At 40.6% G+C, this 15,701-nt stretch overlaps 1 long non-coding RNA gene across 1 annotated transcript; it reads right to left on the reverse strand.

The window, feature by feature from the left end:
* Positions 1 to 13,923: 13,923 nt before the first annotated feature.
* On the reverse strand, positions 13,924 to 14,327 carry LOC120742594. Its single transcript, XR_005697895.1, has 2 exons — positions 14,232 to 14,327; positions 13,924 to 14,028 (listed from the first exon to the last, which is right to left on the reverse strand). It is a non-coding gene; the product is annotated as an uncharacterized LOC120742594 (long non-coding RNA).
* Between the last annotated feature and the right edge of the window lie 1,374 nt (positions 14,328 to 15,701).

Consider the following 15,701-nt stretch of genomic DNA (forward strand, 5'->3'; position numbering starts at 1 on the left):
TCCCGGATGGCCAAACTTCTCACCCTATCTCTAAGGGAGAGGCCAGCCACCCTTTGGAGGAAGCTCATTTCTGCCGCTTGTATCCACGATCTCATTCTTTCGGTCACTACCCACAGCTCGTAACAATTGGTGAAGGTAGGGTCGTAGATCAACTGTTAAATTGAGAGCTTTGCGTTCACACTCAGCTCTCTTCACCACAACAGACTGGTACAGCGTCCGCATCGCTGTAGCTGCAACACCAATCCATCTGACCATGGGATTACTATTACCTAAACTGTCATGATTTTTACTTATTTGTTTGTTTATTTTATTTATTTTTTTACCAAACTTAGGATACTTAATTACTTAAAAATAATGTTGATGACATTATTATTATTATTACTGTTATTATTATTATATCCTTGAAAAAAGGAGCCTCATATACCGTGTATTTATTTGTCCTAAGATAATTATTTTGTTTTAAACTTTCATGAAGGAAGTTTAAGTTTTTAAACTTCCACTTAAAAAAAAAATCAAGCTCTACCAGCTGCTTGGTAGAACTTGAAAAAGTTATTTTTCTTTTTTTTCTATCAAGTTAGATAATTAAGTAGGACCTAAAATAAAAAAGTCTACTTGAGTGTCATGCCTGGACTGAGCAACAACGTCCGTGTCAGAAAAGAAAGGCCCAAAACTGTAGCCTGTCAGCTGAAGCTTCAAATTGAGGTGTCCAAAAAGCAATGGGTGGCTACATCCGTGTTTTATATGAAGTTTTATATGAAGAGGATGCCCCTGGATATTCAGATAACACAGATGTCCCTTAAGTGGGGACTGGAGGCTGTCTCCAAAGGCGAGTCAATGTGCATGTTTAAATGTCCATATCAAGCAAATAAATGTATATGACATTGTACAAACGTTTTGGTCTCTGTGGCTTATTTCCCCTTCATAACAACTATCATTGGCCACTTATTTATTTATTTATAATGTAACCAATGATGTGAATTTTAACATATGCTGAAATCTATCTTTTATATAGAGTCTGGACTGAGTTCATGGTAGATACCTTCCTGGTTAAAGCTAAAACGAAAACTTAAACTAAATCAAGACATTTAGTGTTATGTCAACAATTTTAAAATAATGTATGGTAATTTAAAATGTCCTTTAGTTTTATTTACAAATTTTCACAAATCTGCTGGAATATTCATAAATTTATGTAAATGATATAAATCTCCACATTAAACTAAACTAAGAAAATATAGAACTCTTATTATGCTCTGTGCAAGTTGGCTCCTGTGCAGAAGATGTGGACATGCATCCAGAACTATAAACAAATATTTTGACTCTTGGCTGCTATTGTTTTATGGATTACAGACAAACTTAGTTAGCATTAGAGCTGTTACAATGATGAGCAGTAAGGGTTCACTGTCTCGCTGAAGGTCACCAGTACCAGTGCCTGTGAATGAACATACGCTGGCTGCTGGAAGTGGAATCGAAGTTAAATTTAAGCTGATTTACTGAGTGCTGCTGTTACAAAGCTGACAGGAAGGTGCAGGAGAGGTGTGAAGACTCCAGGTTAGCCTCTGTTTGGGTACACCTTCCTTTTATTTCATCGCTGTTTTGTTTTTGTTTTTTTTTACTTTATTTATATAGCACATTTAATAACAACAAAATGTTGACCTAAGTGCTTTACAAAGATAAAAAGAAAACCCAAAAAACAAAAATTACACAGTAACAAATAACATCAATAACAAATACCTGGTAACAGATGACTAGGTGGATAGATACTCTCATGCGGTGTTGAAAGCCAATGAGTAAAAACGTGTTTTAAGATGGGATTTGACGGCATTAGACGCTATTAAAGAGCTGAAGGCTGGCAAAGTAGCGGGACCAGACAGAATTTAGAGGAATTTTAGCTAGCCCACTGCTGAACATGTACAATGACTCCTTTAAAAAGGGTCTCTTGCACAATTCTTTAAGGGAAGCCAATATACAGTGGGGCAAAAAAGTATTTAGTCAGCCATCGATTGTGCAAGTTCCCCCACCTAAAATGATGACAGAGGTCAGTAATTTGCACCAGAGGTACACTTCAACTGTGAGAGACAGAATGTGAAAAAAAAATCCATGAATTCACATGGTAGGATTTGTAAAGAATTTATTCGTAAATCAGGGTGGAAAATAAGTATTTGGTCAATAACAAAAATACAACTCACTACTTTGTAACATAACCTTTGTTGGCAATAACAGAGGTCAAACGTTTACTATAGGTCTTTACCAGGTTTGCACACACCGTAGCTGGTATTTTGGCCCATTCCTCCATGCAGATCTTCTCGAGAGCAGTGATGTTTTAGGGCTGTCGCCGAGCAACACGGACTTTCAACTCCCGCCACAGATTTTCTATGGGGTTGAGGTCTGGAGACTGGCTAGGCCACTCCAGGACTTTCAAATGCTTCTTACGGAGCCACTCCTTTGTTGCCCGGGCGGTGTGTTTTGGATCATTGTCATGTTGGAAGACCCAGCCTCGTTTCATCTTCAAAGTTCTCACTGATGGAAGGAGGTTTTGGCTCAAAATCTCACGATACATGGCCCCATTCATTCTGTCCATAACACGGATCAGTCGTCCTGTCCCCTTGGCAGAAAAACAGCCCCATAGCATGATGTTTCCACCCCCATGCTTCACAGTAGGTATGGTGTTCTTGGGATGCAACTCAGTATTCTTCTTCCTCCAAACACGACGAGTTGAGTTTATACCAAAAAGTTCTACTTTGGTTTCATCTGACCACATGACATTCTCCCAATCCTCTGCTGTATCATCCATGTGCTCTCTGGCAAACTTCAGACGGGCCTGGACATGCACTGGCTTCAGCAGCGGAACACGTCTGGCACTGCGGGATTTGATTCCCTGCCGTTGTAGTGTGTTACTGATGGTGACCTTTGTTACTTTGGTCCCAGCTCTCTGCAGGTCATTCACCAGGTCCCCCCGTGTGGTTCTGGGATCTTTGCTCACCGTTCTCATGATCATTTTGACCCCACGGGATGAGATCTTGCGTGGAGCCCCAGATCGAGGGAGATTATCAGTGGTCTTGTATGTCTTCCATTTTCTGATGATTGCTCCCACAGTTGATTTTTTCACACCAAGCTGCTTGCCTATTGTAGATTCACTCTTCCCAGTCTGGTGCAGGTCTACAATACTTTTCCTGGTGTCCTTCGAAAGCTCTTTGGTCTTGGCCATGGCGGAGTTTGGAGCCTGACTGTTTGCGGCTGTGGACAGGTGTCTTTTATACAGATGATGAGTTCAAACAGGTGCCATTCATACAGGTAACGAGTGGGGGACAGAAAAGCTTCTTACAGAAGACGTTACAGGTCTGTGAGAGCCAGAGATTTTCCTTGTTTGAGGTGACCAAATACTTATTTTCCACCCTAATTTACGAATAAATTCTTTACAAATCCTACCATGTGAATTCATGGATTTTTTTTTCACATTCTGTCTCTCACAGTTGAAGTGTACCTCTGGTGCAAATTACTGACCTCTGTCATCATTTTAAGTGGGGGAACTTGCACAATCGGTGGCTGACTAAATACTTTTTTGCCCCACTGTATCCCTTATACTTAAAAAGGGCAAGCTACCTGAAGATTGTGCCTCCTATAGGCCAATCTCTTTGTTGAATGTGGATCTGAAAATCCTCTCCAAGATATTAGCAAAACGTCTGGAACTTTTACTTCCCTCGCTTATTAATGAGGACTAAACGGGTTTTATTAAAGGGCGCAATTCATATAATAACATGCGTAGGTTGTTGAATATGATCCAGTTCTTCCAACAAAATTCTCTGCCTGGTGTGGTAATTTCCCTTGATGCCGAGAAGGCATTTCACCGTGTTGAATGGTCTTACCTGTTTTTTACACTACATCAATTCGGTTTCAGTGGAAACTTTATAAACTGGATTAAGTTACTTTATAACAATCCCTGCTCTGCAGTTCTTACAAACGGGGTGCGGTCCTCCAACTTCCGGATACAGAAGGGAACCAGACAAGGCTGCCCCCTCTCCCCTTTGCTCTTTGCCCTAGCCATAGAACCATTGGCAGAGGCAGTACGAGTTCAGGCGGACATACATGGTCTATCTGTAGGACAAAGACAGCATAAGATTATTCTGTATGCTGATGATGTACTTGTTGTGTTGACTCGGCCGGAAACATTAATCCCCTCTCTGGTTGAAACTATTAATAAGTTTAGTTAAATCTCAGGCTATAAAATTAATTTCAATAAATCAGAAGAGATGCCATTGGGCAGTCTGAAACAAAAACTACGGGCCCCTTCTCCATTTCCCTTCACTTGGTCCACACAGGGCTTTACGTATCTGGGGATTAGGGTTACTCCCGCCTTTGAACAGATGTATAAAAGTAACTTTACCCCCCTATTTGAGCAGGTCAAACTAGATCTAGAGAGATGGAAGTCCTTACCGTTATCCTGGCTCTGTTGTATTGCTCTTCTGAAAATGAATATTCTACCCAGGCTACTTTACCCAATACAGATGGTTCCGACCCTTTTTCCACATAAAGCTATCCAAACTCTAAATGGCTGGTTCAGCTCCTTTGTTTGGGCAGGGAGGAAACCTCATCTTAAAATATCCACGTTATGTCTTCCATCCTTAAAAGGGGGCCTTTATTTCCCAGATATAAGGAAGTATCAGCTGAGCACCCATATGCGTATAGCTGCCGATTGGGTACAACAGCCTTCTCCTGTCTGGTTGGATATTGAGAGCTCTATGTCTAAATTCCCTTTGAAAAGTTTGCTTTTTGTGGGAAAACTTAAGACCTTAACGATGTTCTGTAGCAACCCACTCACATTATCTACTGTTAAAGCTTGGCGAATGGTTCAAAAACTAGAAGGAAGGTCTCACTTAACATCTCTTTTCACTCCCTTATCCGATTATCCTCTTTTTCTGTCCGGGACCACTGACCCTGGCTTTCGGAACTGGGCTGCGAATGGTATTTCTACCTTTTCTGACTTAGTGGATGGGTCTAACCTCATGTCCTTTGACCAGCTAATCTATAAATACAACATTCTTATTATGAGCCCTTCTCATAATATCAGGGGACTTCAATCATGCCTCACTGGACTCCACACTGCCCACCTTCACCCAGTATGTGACCTGCCCAACCAGAGTCAATAAAACACTGGACTTACTGTATGCCAATGCAGAAGAGGCATACAGTTCATCACCTCTCCCTCCCCTGGGCAGATCTGATCACAACCTGGTGCACCTTGTCCCTGTGTATGAGCCCTTAGTGCGCAGGGAGCCACCAGCCACCCGCACAGTACAGAGATGGTCAGAGGAGAGCGAGGAGGCTCTTAAGGATTGTTTTGAGTCGACTGTGTGGGAGGTGATTTGTGATGACCATGGAGAGGACATCGACAGCCTTACTACATGCATTACTGACTATATAAACTTCTGTGTGGATAACACTGTACCTACCAGGACTGTACGGTGTTTCTCCAACAACAAACCTTGGATTACCCCAGAAATTAAAACCGTCCTCAAGCAGAAGAGGAGGGCCTTCAAATCCAGAGACAAAGAGGAGTTGAAAAGGGTGCAGAGAGAGCTGAGGGGACTGATAAGGAATGGGAAGGAGAGCTACAGGCAGAAGATGGAGAACCAGCTTCAACAAAACAACGTTGGTGAAGTCTGGAGAGGCCTCAGAACCATCTCGGGCCACAAACAGCAGAACTCTCTGCCTGGGAGGGATGTGAGATGGGCAAATGAACTGAATCATTTCTTCAACAGATTTGATTCAGCCATGAGGCAGTCTGCAACATCGGCTGCAGACTCACCCACCCCCACTGCTGCTGTTCCACCTCAGACACTTTACACCTCCTCTATTCACCCTGCTCACTCCCCCCCACCCCCAACTGCAGAATCCAATACACACTCAACACAAGGCTCCAGCCTGTCTCTCTCAACCACCCAGGTTAGGAGGGAACTGAGGAGGATTAATGGCAAGAAGGCAGCGGGTCCAGATGGCATCAGCTCGAGGGTCGTCAGGTCCTGCGCAGACCAACTGTGTGGGGTGATGGAGCACCTCTTCAACCTGAGCCTGAGGTTGGGAAGAGTCCCACAGCTCTGGAAAACCTCCTGTGTTGTACCAGTGCCAAAGACTTCACGCCCCAAGGACCTCAACAGCTACAGGCCGGTGGCTCTGACATCCCACCTGATGAAGACCCTGGAGCGGTTGGTCCTGGCTCAGCTTCGGCGCCTAATAAGCTCATCACTGGACCCACTTCAGTTTGCCTACCAGCCTGGCATTGGAGCGGATGATGCCGTCATTCACCTCCTACATCGTTCCCTCGCTCACCTGGAGACCGCTGGGAGCACTGTGAGAATCATGTTCTTTGATTTCTCCAGTGCCTTCAACACCATTCTTCCCTCGGTTCTAAAGGACAAGCTGGTGAACTCTGGAGTGGACCATCACCTCACTACCTGGATCCTGGACTACCTCACCGACCGACCACAGTATGTGAGGACTCAGGGCTGTGTGTCGGACAGGGTCGTCTGCAGTACGGGGGCCCCACAGGGAACGGTTCTGGCTCCGTTCCTCTTCACCATCTACACTGCAGACTTCTCCCACAATTCCACCCAGTGCTTCCTGCAGAAGTTCTCTGATGACTCTGCAATAGTCTTGTCGTCCCCATCAGTGATGAGGCCGACAAGGAGTACAGAGGTCTGACCCAAGACTTTGTGGACTGGTGCCAGCTGAACTACCTCCAGATCAACGCCAGTAAAACCAAGGAACTGGTGGTAGACTTCCGCAGGCACAAGCATTCTCCACTGCAACCACTGAACATCCAAGGTATGGACATTGAGGCTGTGGACAGCTACAGGTACCTTGGTGTTCATCTGAACAATAGACTGGACTGGACTCATAACTCAGACGCCCTCTACAGGAAAGGGCAGAGCAGGCTGTACCTGCTGCGGAGACTCAGGTCGTTTGGAGTGGAGGGCCCACTCCTGAAGACCTTCTATGACTCTGTTGTGGCTTCTGCTATCTTTTATGGCGTGGTCTGCTGGGGCGGCAGCATCTCTGCTGGGGACAGGAAGAGACTGAACAGGGTGATCCGAAGGGCCAGCTCTGTTCTAGGATGCCCTCTGGACCCAGTGGAGGTGGTGAGTGACAGGAGAACGGCGGCTAAGCTGTCATCCCTGATGGACAACATCTCCCACCCCATGCAGCAGACTGTGACAGCACTGAGCAGCTCCTTCAGTGGGAGACTGCGGCACCCACGGTGTGGGACGGAGAGATTTCGCAGGTCTTTCCTCCCCACTGCTGTCAGACTCCATAATAAAGACTTTAACTGATCAAGCACACACATCCATACGTGTGCAATAACACTAATGTGCAATAATCTTTTCTGGCATCGTTGTATTTTTACTCAGTTGTATATAGTATTTGTATTCTATTTTTATCTTATTGTATATTTACTTTATTTTATTCTACTGTATATAGTATTTTATTCTATTCTGTACAGTTGTGTACTGTATTTATTCTTATTGTATTCAAATTTTTGCCTCATAACTTTTGCACTGTCCACTTCCTGCTGTGACAAAACAAATTTCCCACGTGTGGGACTAATAAAGGTTATCTTATCTTATCTTATCTTCATAGGCATGACTTCTTTAGATATTTACAAGTGAGGGACCATATACAGAGGGCTACAACAATACTCACTAATCAAACTGTCTCTATATGTGAAAAGCAGATATTTCAGCCAAACCTTAGAACTTCTATAAAAATTTGTTATGGCCTGTTAACAGAACTTGGGGTCACTGACACAACCAATTTGAAGAGGACTTGGGAAAAGGAATTAAATATAGAGATCAGTGACGAGGTATGGGACAAAGTTTGGGAGAATGCTAAATCTCTGAGCATCTGTAATAAAGTTAAGGCAATCCAAATTAAAATCCTACACAGAGCTCACATATCACCTTCTCAACGCCATAAATACAATTCAGACCTTTCTCCGCTGTGCCCTAAATGTAAAATAGAGGTGGGCAACCTCACGCACTGTCTATGGTCCTGCTGGAAAATACAACAATTCTGGTTCCTCATAAAGTGTGAACTGGATAAGATCTTCACCACTGACACTGAATGCAATCCACTGTGTATGCTACTTGGAGTGGCAAACGACAAAATTAGGGGGAAGTTTGGAAAGCAGCTCTATGCACTGTTAACATTCTGTGCAAGGAAATGTGTCCTCTTGAACTGGATCATGGACACGGCCCCATCTAAGACTCAATGGCATCGTACGGTATTGGAATATGTGTCACTAGATTTCCTAACATGCAGGCTACATAGTAGGGACAAAAAGTTTCATAAAATATGGGACCCATTTATGGCGTATGTCGGTTTGGATATTTCTGCTATTTCTCACGGGCCTTGGTATAATGCAAGCAGATCACTGCTATTTTACATATATGTATTGTTAATCATATCTCATAATCAAAATGTCTGGATTTTCCACTTATTTCTTTATATTCATGAGCCGGGTTGCTTGTCTGTTTGTTTTGTTTTGTCTGTTTTGTTTTGTTCTGCTATGTTGTTGTTGTTGTTGTTGTTTGTTTTTTTGTTGTTTTGGTTATTTGTTTGTTTGTTTAATTTTGGTGTCAGTGTAAAGTTTAAAACTCAATAAACACACAGTTAAAAAAAAAAAGATGGGATTTGAAAAGACTGACGGTTGGGTCCTTTCTAATGTTTTAAATCAGTCCCCATTTTCAGCGCCACAACCGCAAATGCCCAGTCACCTCTGTGAACCAGCTTCGACTTAGAAGTGGCCAAGAGCGAGAGATCACTTGATCCTAGAGCTCTAGGGGCTATATATGGCTGCAGTAAGTCAGACAGATATTCTGGAGCCTGACCATTCAGCGCTTTATAAGTCATCAACAAAATTTTGTGTTTAATTCTAAAGCAGACTGGGAGCCAGTGAAGTAAGGCGAGCATCGGGGGAAATGTGCTTGTGTCTCTTTGAACGTGTCAGGAAACGAGCTGCAGCATTCTGGACCAGCTGGAGCCGTGCTAGACAAGACTATGGTGGCTGGGAAGTGCAAAGCGCAACAAATTAAAAAACAGCAACAAATTAAAAATCCACAACAAATTAAAAAACCGCAACAAATTAAAGATCCACAACAAATTAAAAAACGGCAAGAAATTAAAAATCCACAACAAATTAAAAAACGGCAACAAATTAAAAATCCACAACAAATTAAAAAACCGCAACAAATTAAAAAAACGCAACAAATTAAAAATCTGCAACAAATTAAAAATCCACAACAAATTAAAAAACCGCAACAAATTAAAAATCCACAACAAATTAAAAAACCGCAACAAATTAAAAATCCGCAACAAATTAAAAAACCGCAACATGAATCCATGTCATTTATAGTTTATAAAAGACAAAATGTTTACACAAAATCATGACAGCATTTACACGATATCACCCACTACTAACACTACTTAATTTACTATCAATTACTTCAATTTATCTTCTGAAAAATTACCGCTATCTATACAGCACAAGACTTAAGAATATTTAACAGGAGAAAGTTTCATTTTCCCCTGGTTTTACTACCACACTGTTCATCAAAACGGCAGCAAACCTTCACCGTCTTATCCAGAAGGGTCACCTCTTCACCCTCACATGGAAGAAGTAATCTGATTGGCATGGTGGTATGTTTGAAGCAGGTCCCTTGTGTAGCGCTGGAACCCAGTCACGATGTTTCATCCATTTCATTGGTTTGCTGCAATAATGCCAAATAATTAGCAAGTCTATAAATACCACGTAGTTCTGCAAAATCACTCATTAGGATGTTTTTTTTTTTTCTAATTTGCTATGACCTCAGAGTGCATCGAAAAGAAAACTAATAGGCTATCTGGTCTTTAAGTGATGGCGTGACAAATCCTGCTTCCAGGCCTAAAGTAGTCTGCGTTTAATATGGGTTTTGTGTTGTTAACATGTTTAATGTTTTGTATTGTCTTCTATTTAATCTCAAAAAACTCCTAAAAACAGCAAGTGATCACTGTTGGCCTCCCACTGCTTCTATCACCACTAATCATTTGAAAGCTCAGTTTTTAAAACCTTACGATGTAGCTACAGCCCAGCCCATGCAGCAGTATATGAATGACTAATCCTATTCATCCTTGTGGATGGATTATCTCAGTTGTTCTCCTGGCTGAAGTTTGGTCCGTGTACAGCATCCTGCCATGAGATTACATTTGTTCCTGACCACCGAGAATCCTCACGATAACTTTTATCAAGTGGAAAAAGTTAGAGTGTTTATATTATGCTAACATAGCTGTGTCGCTAACGGTCACGTAGCACATCGTTATACACCAGCTAGCCAAACTTCAGTAACCCTTCAGTAACAAACGTCACTGCTGTTTAGTTTTCTGTCTTCATTTATGTTGGAAGTGATAGCAGAGCTATACGTTTGAATTTGTTTCCAAAATCCCTCAGTTAGGACATGCTATATTGTATTTAGATGGAATCTAGCGAGCTAACTTCCTGCTAATTTCGTTTTCATGGATGCCTGGATGATAAACTCAATTGTTACACATGGTAGAGCAGAACGCTGATCATTTTATTACAGATGAAAGACTTTAGATAGTTTTTCAACACTCAGTGATGCCACAGTGATCGTGTGATTTATGGACCTGCAGCAGAGTTTGAGCCAAGACACGGCTAGTGATGTCAGACTTAAAAGACCGGATAAAGAGTGATATGAACATATCTATAACTTACCGGAATGAAAATGTCTGGAGCACACGAACAGATATTTGGAGATGGAAGAGAACTGGATATCAGCTGGTCTCACAGCTGCTATCCAGACTAGAAGCCTTCTTTTGGTAACATCCGATACATGAGCTGCCTCATGTTGCTTCCAGGTGGGGAAAGAATGAAAAGATAAACCATTTTCAACCTTATTCCCTTGCAGGTCGTGCGATCTAACTTTACAACCGACCGCACAGCAAGTACGAACCATAGCTGGTGTTATCCGTGTACTTTCGCTTCTCTTTCGCTAGCGCTTTGTTCGGCCCAGAAACATGGCGCCTCAACCAAAAATCCTGGCCACGCCCCCTCTCGTGACATCACTCTCCAAAAGCCCTATTAGGCTAATCGTTGTGTCACTTCCGGTATTTCAGACAATCCCTTTCCGTCGAGAATTTTTAATTTGTTGCGGTCTTTTAATTTGTTGTGGATTTTTAATTTCTTGCAGATTTTTAATTTGTTGTGGATTTTTAATTTGTTGCGGTTTTTTAATTTGTTGCGGTTTTTTAATTTGTTGCGGTTTTTTAATTTGTTGCGGATTTTTAATTTGTTGCGGTTTTTTAATTTGTTGTGGATTTTTAATTTGTTGTGGATTTTTAATTTGTTGCGGTTTTTTAATTTGTTGCGGATTTTTAATTTGTTGTGGATTTTTAATTTGTTGCGGTTTTTTAATTTGTTGTGGATTTTTAATTTGTTGCGTTTTTTTAATTTGTTGTGGATTTTTAATTTGTTGTGGATTTTTAATTTGTTGCGGTTTTTTAATTTGTTGTGGATTTTTAATTTGTTGTGGATTTTTAATTTGTTGCCGTTTTTTAATTTGTTGCGCTTTGCATTTCCCAGCCACCGTATTTTTCAGTGTTGGAAAGACTCTTTCTTGCACTGAGGTCTACTTATTGTAAATATCTTGTACTTGTTTTTACACCTTTTCATGTCAAAGTTGGCCTCTGTGCTTCTTCAGTGTTGGAAAGACTCTTTCTTGCATTGAGGTCTGCTTATTGTAAATATCTTGTACTTGTTTTTACACCTTTTAATGTCAAAGTTGGCCTTTGTGCTTCTTCAGTGGTGGAAAGACTCTTTCTTGCACTGAGGTCTGCTTATTGTAAATATCTTGTACTTGTTTTTACACCTTTTAATGTCAAAGTTGGCCTCTGTGCTTTTTCAGACTCTTGCACTGAGGTCTGCTTATTGTAAATATCTTGTACTTGTTTTTACACCTTTTAATGTCAAAGTTGGCCTCTGTGCTTTTCAGTGGTGGAAAGACTCTTTCTTGCACTGAGGTCTGCTTATTGTAAATATCTTGTACTTGTTTTTACACCTTTTAATGTCAAAGTTGGCCTCTGTGCTTCTTCAGTGGTGGAAAGACTCGTTCTTGCACTGAGGTCTGCTTATTGTAAATGTCTTGTACTTGTTTGAACATCTTTTAATGTCAAAGTTGGCCTCTGTGCTTTTTCATTGTTGGAAAGACTCTTTCTTGCACTGAGGTCTGCTTGTTGTAAATGTCTTGTACATGTTTTTACACCTTTTAATGTCAAAGTTGGCCTTTCTGTTTTTCAGTGTTGGAAAGACACTTTCTTACACTGAGGTCTGCTTATTGTAAATATCTTGTATATGTTTTTACACCTTTTAATGTCAAAGTTGGCCTTTCTGTTTTTCAGTGTTGGAAAGACACTTTCTTACACTGAGGTCTGCTTATTGTAAATATCTTGTATATGTTTTTACACCTTTTAATGTCAAAGTTGGCCCTTCTGTTTTTCAGTGTTGGAAAGACACTTTCTTACACTGAGGTCTGCTTATTGTAAATATCTTGTACATGTTTTTACACCTTTTAATGTCAAAGTTGGCCTTTCTGTTTTTCAGTGTTGGAAAGTCTCTTTCTTACACTGAGGCCTGCTTATTGTAAATATCTTGTACTTGTTTTTACACCTTTTAATGTCAAAGTTGGCCTTTGTGCTTATCAGTGTTGGAAAGACTCTTTATTGCACTGAGGTCTGCTTATTGTAAATATCTTGTACTTGTTTGAACACCTTTTAATGTCAAAGTTGGTCTCTGTGCTTATCAGTGTTGGAAAGACTCTTTCTTGCACTGAGGTCTGCTTATTGTGAATATCTTGTACTTGTTTTTACACCTCTTAATGTCAAAGTTGGCCTCTGTGCTTTTTCAGTGTTGGAAAGACTCTTTCTTGCACTGAGGTCTGCTTATTGTGAATATCTTGTACTTGTTTGAACACCTTTTAATGTCAAAGTTGGCCTCTGTGCTTTTCAGTGTTGGAAAGACTCTTTCTTGCACTGAGGTCTGCTTATTGTAAATATCTTGTACTTGTTTTTACACCTTTTAATGTCAAAGTTGGCCTCTGTGCTTATCAGTGTTGGAAAGACTCTTTCTTGCACTGAGGTCTGCTTATTGTAAATATCTTGTACTTGTTTGAACACCTTTTAATGTCAAAGTTGGCCTCTGTGCTTATCAGTGTTGGAAAGACTCTTTCTTGCACTGAGGTCTGCTTATTGTGAATATCTTGTACTTGTTTTTACACCTTTTCATGTCAAAGTTGGCCTCTGTGATTTTTCAGTGTTGGAAAGACTCTCTCTTGCACTGAGGTCTGCTTATTGTGAATATCTTGTACTTGTTTTTACACCTTTTCATGTCAAAGTTGGCCTCTGTGCTTATCAGTGTTGGAAAGACTCTTTCTTGCACTGAGGTCTGCTTATTGTAAATATCTTGTACTTGTTTTTACACCTTTTAATGTCAAAGTTGGCCTCTGTGCTTTTCAGTGTTGGAAAGACTCTTTCTTGCACTGAGGTCTGCTTATTGTAAATATCTTGTACTTGTTTGAACACCTTTTAATGTCAAAGTTGGCCTCTGTGCTTATCAGTGTTGGAAAGACTCTTTCTTGCACTGAGGTCTGCTTATTGTAAATATCTTGTCCTTGATTTTACACCTTTTAATTTCAAAGTAGGCCTCTGTGCTTATCAGTGTTGGAAAGACTCTTTCTTGCACTGAGGTCTGCTTAATGTAAATATCTTGTACGTGTTTTTATACCTTTTAATGTCAGAGTTGGCCTCTGTGCTTTTTAGGTGTTGGAAAGACTCTTTCTTGCACTGAGGTCTGCTTATTGTAAATATCTTGTACTTGTTTGAACACCTTTTAATGTCAAAGTTGGCCTCTGTGCTTATCAGTGTTGGAAACACTCTTTATTGCACTGAGGTCTGCTTATTGTAAATATCTTGTTCTTGTTTGAACACCTTGTCTTGTCAAAGTTAGCCTCTGTGATTTTTCAGTGGTGGAAAGACTCTTTCTTGCACTGAGGTCTGCTTATTGTATATATCGTGTACTTGTTTGAACACCTTTTAATGTCAAAGTTGGCATCTGTGCTTATCAGTGTTGGAAAGACTCTTTCTTGCACTGAGGTCTGCTTATTGTAAATATGTAGTACTTGTTTTTACACCTTTTAATGTCAAAGTTGGCCTCTGTGCTTATCAGTGTTGGAAAGACTCTTTCTTGCACTGAGGTCCACTTTTTATTGTAAATATCTTGTACTTGTTTGAACACCTTTTAATGTCAATGTTGGCGTCTGTGCTTATCAGTGTTGGAAAGACTCTTTCTTGCACTGAGGTCTGCTTATTGTAAATATCTTGTTCTTGTTTGAACACCTTTTAATGTCAAAGTTGGCCTCTGTGCTTGTTCATTGTTGGAAAGACTCTTTCTTGCACTGAGTTCTGCTTATTATATATATCGTGTACTTGTTTGAACACCTTTTAATGTCAAAGTTGGCCTCTGTAATTTTTCAGCGGTGGAAAGACTCTTTCTTGCACTGAGGTCTGCTTATTGTAAATATCTTGTACTTGTTTGAACACCTTTTAATGTCAAAGTTGGCCTTTGTGCTTTTTCAGTGTTGGAAAGAATCTTTATTGTACTGAGGTCTGCTTATTGTAAATATCTTGTACTTGTTCTTACCCCCTTTTTCATGTCAAAGTTGGCCTCTGTGCTTTCTCAGTTTTGGAAAGACTCTTTCTGACACTGAGGTCTGCTTATTGTAAATATCTTGTACTTGTTTGAACACCTTTTAATGTCAAAGTTGGCCTTTGTGCTTTTCAGTGTTGGAAAGACTCTTTCTTGCACTGAGGTCTGCTTATTGTAAATATCTTGTACTTGTTTGAACACCTTTTAATGTCAAACTTGGCCTCTTTGGTCATCAGTGTTCGAAAGTCTCTTTCTTGCCCTGAGGTCTGCTTATTGTAAATATCTTGTTCTTGTTTGAACACCTTTTAATGTCAAAGTTGGCCTCTGTGCTTGTTCATTGTTGGAAAGACTCTTTCTTGCACTGAGTTCTGCTTATTATATATATCGTGTACTTGTTTGAACACCTTTTAATGTCAAAGTTGGCCTCTGTAATTTTTCAGCGGTGGAAAGACTCTTTCTTGCACTGAGGTCTGCTTATTGTAAATATCTTGTACTTGTTTGAACACCTTTTAATGTCAAAGTTGGCCTCTGTGTTTTTCAGTGTTGGAAAGACTCTTTCTTGCACTGAGGTCTGCTTATTGTAAATATCTTGTACTTGTTTTTACACCTTTTCATGTCAAAGTTGGCCTCTGTGCTTATCAGTGTTGAAGAGACTCTTTCTTGCCCTGAGGTCTGCTTATTGTAAATATCTTGTTCTTGTTTGAACACCTTGTCTTGTCAAAGTTGGCCTCTGTGATTTTTCAGTGTTGGAAAGACTCTTTCTTGCACTGAGGTCTGCTTATTGTAAATATCTTGTTCTTGTTTGAACACCTTTTATGTCAAAGTTGGCCTCTGTGCTTATCAGTGTTGGAAAGACTCTCTCTTGCACTGAGGTCTGCTTATTGTAATTCTGTACTTTTTTACACCCTTGTCAAATTGGCCTCTTGTGCTTATCAGTGTTGGAAAGACTCTTTAA

This window comes from Simochromis diagramma, unplaced genomic scaffold (assembly GCF_900408965.1).
Source record: "Simochromis diagramma unplaced genomic scaffold, fSimDia1.1 OVJJ01000150.1, whole genome shotgun sequence".
In the NCBI taxonomy this organism is placed as follows: domain Eukaryota; kingdom Metazoa; phylum Chordata; class Actinopteri; order Cichliformes; family Cichlidae; genus Simochromis; species Simochromis diagramma.